Source organism: Chiloscyllium plagiosum, chromosome 6 (genome assembly GCF_004010195.1).
Source record: "Chiloscyllium plagiosum isolate BGI_BamShark_2017 chromosome 6, ASM401019v2, whole genome shotgun sequence".
Lineage (NCBI taxonomy): Eukaryota > Metazoa > Chordata > Chondrichthyes > Orectolobiformes > Hemiscylliidae > Chiloscyllium > Chiloscyllium plagiosum.
The window spans coordinates 5,322,442-5,328,898 of NC_057715.1; positions in this window are offsets into that span (position 1 = coordinate 5,322,442).

The following is a 6,457-nucleotide window of genomic DNA, read 5'->3' on the forward strand; positions in this document are numbered from 1 at the left end:
GGATTAGAGCAGAGGGATTGGAGGGCTGCGCGTTGTGAGGGTGAGAGATTGGAGTGGGGGAGGGGGGTAGACAGGTTGAGGCGGTTAATGTCCCGGCGGCAGTTGGAAATGAAGAGGTCGAGGGTTACTTCCATTATTTATTCTGTGTTGTATTTTCTTATGCACTATTGACACCTCCCTGTCTTTTTCAGCCTCTTGAAAAAGTATTGTCTGTGGATGAATGTAAAGGGATAGCTGGGCCCTTAGAGGTGGAATTCCATCAAAAAGCCAGGAAAACAGAAATGTCAAAATGGATAGCAATAAAATCTCAAGGTGTTAACTCAGAAGAGTGAACCCATTTAGATAATGTTGGAACAGTTAAGATTAGAACTGGAATACCAGGAGAGAAAATGGAAAAGAGAATTTCAGGAAAAAGGGAAAGAGGCAGGTAAGAGAAAAAAGAGAGAGGCAGGAAAAGGAAAAACAGAGCAAATTTCAGGAAAGGGAAAGAAAGGTTAAGTAAAAACAGCTCGAGCTGTAAAGACAGAAGTTCACTGAAGGCAACATTGGCGAGGGAACAATATTTAACACAGAGTTAAGTATTCAAATTCACTGATTTAATCATTACGTTTGATGAGGAAGAGATGAATGCCTTTTCCGTCTCTTTTTGGCATGGTTAGCATAGTAGTTAAGATCGCCAGTCCAACAATGAATATCACAAAAGTTCACAAGCTTTGCTGTCTCTTGGGCTGAGGAATGTGCCGCTGACTATGAGGAAGTGAGAGGGGTTGTTTTAAATGTGTACCCGGAGCCTGACCAGTCATACCCTGAATTTGAACATTGTAAGCAGCTACCCTCTGACCAGAGAATGAGCACTTAAAATAGAGGCAAACTGTGGTGAGCTATGGAGGTCATTCTCCTCAAGGAGTTCAAAAATGGAATACCTTTCTCAATCCAGATTTGGAAGCCCCATGAGCAGTAAAGCCCATGAAAGATTTACTGGATGAAGAAGGGTCATTTGCCTGGATGCATACAGCTCCAATAACATTCAAGAAGCTTGACACCATCCAGTGAAATGCAGTCCACTTGATTGACTCCACATTCACAGACATCCACTCCCTCCATTACTGATTCTCAGTAGCATCAGTGTGCACTTTCTACAAGATGCACTGCAGTAAATTGACCAAAGGCCCTTAGACAACATTTTCCAAACTCACGCTCACTTCCAACTGGAAGGATAAGAACAACAGATACATCGAAACACCACCAAATGCACATTCCCCTGAAAGCCACTCACCATTCTTGAAATATATCACCGTTCCTTCTGTGTTACTGGATCAAAATCCTTCAGTTCTCTCCCTAAATGCATTCTGGGTCTACCTACAGCACATGGACCGCAGTGACTCAAGAAAGCAGTTCGCTGCCCCTTCTCAAGGGCATCTGAGGACAGTCAATAAATAATGACCCAGCCAGAGATGCCCACACCCCATGATTGAATGAAAAAATAGCAGGTGAGTTACTCAGTGCAGGATTCATTGCTCACCACCTAAACATAGCAAATCAAAAATGAATGATCAAAGGCTGAGAGAGAAAAAAAATCCTTTTGAAAACATTCATTCATCAAATCCCTACAGTGTGGAAGCAGGCCATTCAGCCCATCCTGAAGATCATCCCACCCAGACCTACCCATTCACACTGCATTTCCCATGACTAATCCATTTAATCTACACATCCCTGGACACTATGGGCAACATAGCATGGTCAGTTCACCCAGCCTGCATGTGTTTAAACTGTGGGAAGAAAGAGTTGAGAGTGTGGTGTTGGAAAATCACAGCCAGTCTGGCAGAGTCTGAGGAGCAGAAGAATTGGCATTTTGTGCTTTAGTCAGGGGAGCACCTCAAGGAAACCCACACAGACACAGGGAGAATGTACAAACTCCACACAGACAGACCCCCTAGGGCGGAAATATACCTGGGTCCCTGATGCTAAGAGGCAGCGGTGCTAACCATTGAGTCACTGTGCTACCCTTGGCAATATAAACTTCTATTGCTCATTAACAAAACAATACAATACATTATTTATTCATTTAGAATTAAAAGCTTTAAGAAGAGCAGAAATTGCTTGGCCAATTTATTCATTCAACTCCCACAGGCATTGCTTACGGTCATTTAAGACTCAGCATATTAATTAATTAATTGATGTGCTAACTCTACTAATTAAGCCAAATCAAATGTTATATTCTAATAGAAAGCCAGATTAATTACAATTCAAACTATGGTAAATCATAACGTGTACAGAACATATGTCATTCAAGAACAGGGGTTAATTATAGTAAGTTAATTCAGAAGATATAACTTTAGGTTATTGCAGCTAATCTTCCACATTTTTAATCTAACTTTTGCTACTAATGAAAAATAATGGAAACCTAAGCTGAAAAATTTCATTGTTCTTAAGGTACAGAGGATAGGATACAAAAATAGTTGGAATAATCGAGAACTTCAAGCTGCAGGGCAAGGTTTAAAAGTATAAGTATTTTTTGGAAAGGATAGAATTTAGAGTAGAAGTTGTGAGGGTGCACTGCAGGTGTTGATGACACACCAGATGTGGGCATGGGGTGCACGACCAGGGTTACCATACTGGAGCCCGAATTCCCAATCGGTTCCCACTGAAAAGGTTCCACACCAGCAGTTGACTCATAACCTCAAGCTAACCGAGTCAGTTTTCATGCCCGTGAGTAGGTTTGGCACTGGTGACATTAACAAACTGTTTAAATATTTACGTGGCATCATGTTGTCAAAATGTTTCAAAGTACTTCACACAATGAATCCTGTGAAGAATTCATACAATACAACACAATTCCTGTACTGTGAAGGGGCTTTCTGTCAGGAAAGATTTGGGAGGTGCAAACTAAAAGGAAGAAATTCTAGAGTTTAGAAAAAAAGAACTTTCAAATAAAGGACTGAAAGTTGTGGTGAAAGTTACCATGAAAATCCATTTAAACAAAACATATATTTGGATCATAGAAAGAATATTGTTGTTTTGTGGAGTTAAATTGAACTGAAGAATATGGTTACATAACATGGAGTGAAGCTGATAAAGTAAAACAATGTGTTTTTTAACCTAATTATTGCTCAGTAACTCTCAGGCACTTGCAATCTATAGCTCACAAATATTTTTGCAAAACAATTTTTTATAAAGTTAAACACCAAAATTTATAATTCTGTATTGTCTATTGTGCAATGAAAACCTGAAGTGTTTTCTGAGAGACGACGTAGACACTTAATAGCTGAGGAGATGTCGAGAGTGTTCAAAAGAACATGAAATATATATAAAAACCAAATGAACTGTGGATGCTGTAAATTAGAAACAGAAACAGAGATTGCTGGAAAATCTCAGCAGGTCTGGAAGCATCTGTGAAGAGAAATCAGAGTTAATGTTTCGGGTCCAGTGACCCCTCCTCAGAATTCATGAACACTATATGCTTTACATTGCTTCTAGAAGTGATGAGAAAGATAGCAGTCCAAAACAATTCAGGAAGGGAATCTTGAATAAACAAGTAATTAATGGTCTTGCCAGATGTAGAAGGGAGCTGTGGGAAGAGGGGTAATATGGAGTAAAACTCCATGAAAGGATTAGAAATGGAAAGTTTGAAATACTCAAGGGCCACTGAACAACAATTAGGTCAAAAAGTACTTTATCAGCTTCAACTCATTGCAACCATATTTTTCAGTACAATTTAACTCCACAAAACAATAATATTACTTCTACAATCCAAATAAATGCTATATTTTAATTAATTTTCATAAGATAGCCAGTGAATGATGACCAAAAGGATAAAAGGTACAAGGGCAAATAGAGGTAGGCAGGACATTGGCTGACAATGTTGTGGAGCTAGAAGTAGGCAGTCTTAGAGATTTCCATATCCGCCACAGATTCACCTGCACCTCCACGCATATCATCTATTGCATCCTCTGCACCCGATGTGGCCTCCTCTATATTGGGGAGACAGGCCGGCTACTTGCGGAGCGTTTCAGAGAACACCTCTGGGACACCCGGACCAACCAACCCAACCACCCTGTAGCTCAACATTTCAATTCCCCCTCCCACTCCACCAAGGATATGCAGGTCTTTGGACTCCTCCATCGTCAGACCACAACAAAACGACGGTTGGAGGAAGAACGCCTCATCTTCCGGCTAGGAACCCTCCAACCACAAGGGATGAACTCGGATTTCACCAGTTTCCTCATTTCCCCTCCCCCCACCCTGTCTCAGTCAAATCCATCAAATTCAGCACCGCCTTCCTAACCTGAGATCTTCTTCCCGACCTCTCCGCCCCCACCCCAGTCTGACCTATCACCCTCACCTTGACCTCTTTCCACCTATCACATTTCCGACGCCCCTCTCCCAAGTCCCTCCTCCCTACCTTTTATCTTAGCCTGCTGGACAAACTTTCCCCATTCCTGAAGAAGGGCTTATGCCCGAAACGTCGATTCTCCTGTTCCCTGGATGCTGCCTGACCTGCTGCGCTTTTCCAGCAACACATTTCCAGTCTTAGAGATAGGTCAAATGTACAGTGTTTAATGTTTCCCTCTAGAAAAAAATCCAGATTTTATGTTAATGTGTAGTATTATGTTAAGCATTATGCTAATGGTACTCTTGCAACTAATATTTGGATTTAGTTTCTAAAGGATTTGAGATGGAGAAAGGTTTGGTATGGCTCCATAGTTGCTGGTACATTTTAGCTGAAAATCTTTTAAGTTCACCCAGAACATTGACTGAATTTTCCACTGACCAGACAGTCACTGTTCCAGTGTAGATGGGAGGTGTGCATGGTGGAATCCTTGTGGAAGCAGACCCCAAAGGAATTGTCTGGGAAATTGAATTTGCTGCTGGGCAAATCCTCTACATTGGAATCCTCTGAAGGTCTCCATTTAAACTGCACACTTCGGATGTTTCCAATGAAACTGAGTTAAGTAATTACTCAGGAAAAGTTAGCTTTGGAAGTACATGTTCAAAGTCCTGAGTAACTATTTAACAGACTGAATACATACTTCACATCCCCCAACTCCCCCAAACCACTTACACCCCCAAATGCTGATCCAAAGCTTCCACCTTCCGAGACACATTATCTGTCAGCAGCTGTCAAAGTGATTGTTAAGACCTTTAAATGTCAAAATATAGCAGCTGACTATTGTGAAAAGGGGGCATAATTTGCTTTCCCCCAACAGTTCTAAGCTACAAAGTAACTGTTAGAATGGAAGTATGGCTCTGCATTTCTGTTGGAGCTTTAAGTGGGACAACCTCTCAGAAAGTCAGAACTCTCTTCTTTTGTATGAATCTGCATGACATTGCCACTCTGCAGCAAATCTAGCCCAATGTGTCAAAACCAGAGAGAAGCAGAATGGAATTAGTGATGGAATCTGGGCTGACATTAAATCACAGAATGGTTAAGGTACAGAAGAAAGTCATTCAGTCCGTCACGACTGCATTGGTTAAGGGTGAGAAATATGCATCTTGTAAAATGACAGACTATTGTTATAAATTGACCATAAGTTTAAAAAAGTAAAACAAATACAGGTAGAAATATTTCTGTAATTTTTCAAAAAATGAACAATGAAGTCTTCAGTTCTGAAGAGAAATTATATTAGGCCTGGAGTATTAACCTTGTTTCTTCCTTTATAGATGTTCCAAAACCTGCTGTATTTCTCCCAAAATTTCAGTTGTTACTTAACAACATCTTCAGTTGAGGCCTAGAGCCCAACAGACCATTAAGCCACCCTAAAAACAACAATCAACCATGTTTCAAATCTGGATTAAGTCTTTTAGTAAACAGTACAATCAGTGCTGCATTGAATCGTTCATATGCTGGGATGTATATTCTCTTATAACATTATCGGGACATTGCTTGAAATGTTTTGAATGAGGGTAAGGTTAATGGGAAGATAATGCTGATTATTGTATATGGATCAGTCAATGAGGCCTTTGAGCACTGGGGATATATGGAATTTTCTTTACCTTCCAGGTCAATCTTGGAGTGTTTAAATAATTTAGATAGGTTCTTGAGTATCAAGAGAATCAAGGGTTGAGGAGAGAAAGCCGGAGAAGGTGTTGAGAAGCTTATCAGCTATGGCGGAGAAGACCTGATGGGCTAAATGGCCTAATTCCTGCCCCTTTTACTTATAGTCTTACAGCCTAATTTGGCTACAAAAAGGGAAGAAATAGTATCCTTTGATGCAATTTGAACAAAATTCCACAGTAAAGACTGAGGTTGGTCAAAGACCATTTCAATTTAATAATAGCAACAGTAGCTGTTCTACCAAAGAGACACTTCAAGGCACTGGAGCAGTCCCAGCAATGCCGTCTGCACAAGATCCTGATGCTGCCTGCCCTGAATCCTCAACCAGGCCAACATCCCCAGCACTGAGGCACTGATCACTCTTGATCAGCTGTGATGGGCTTGGCACATCATCCACGAGAT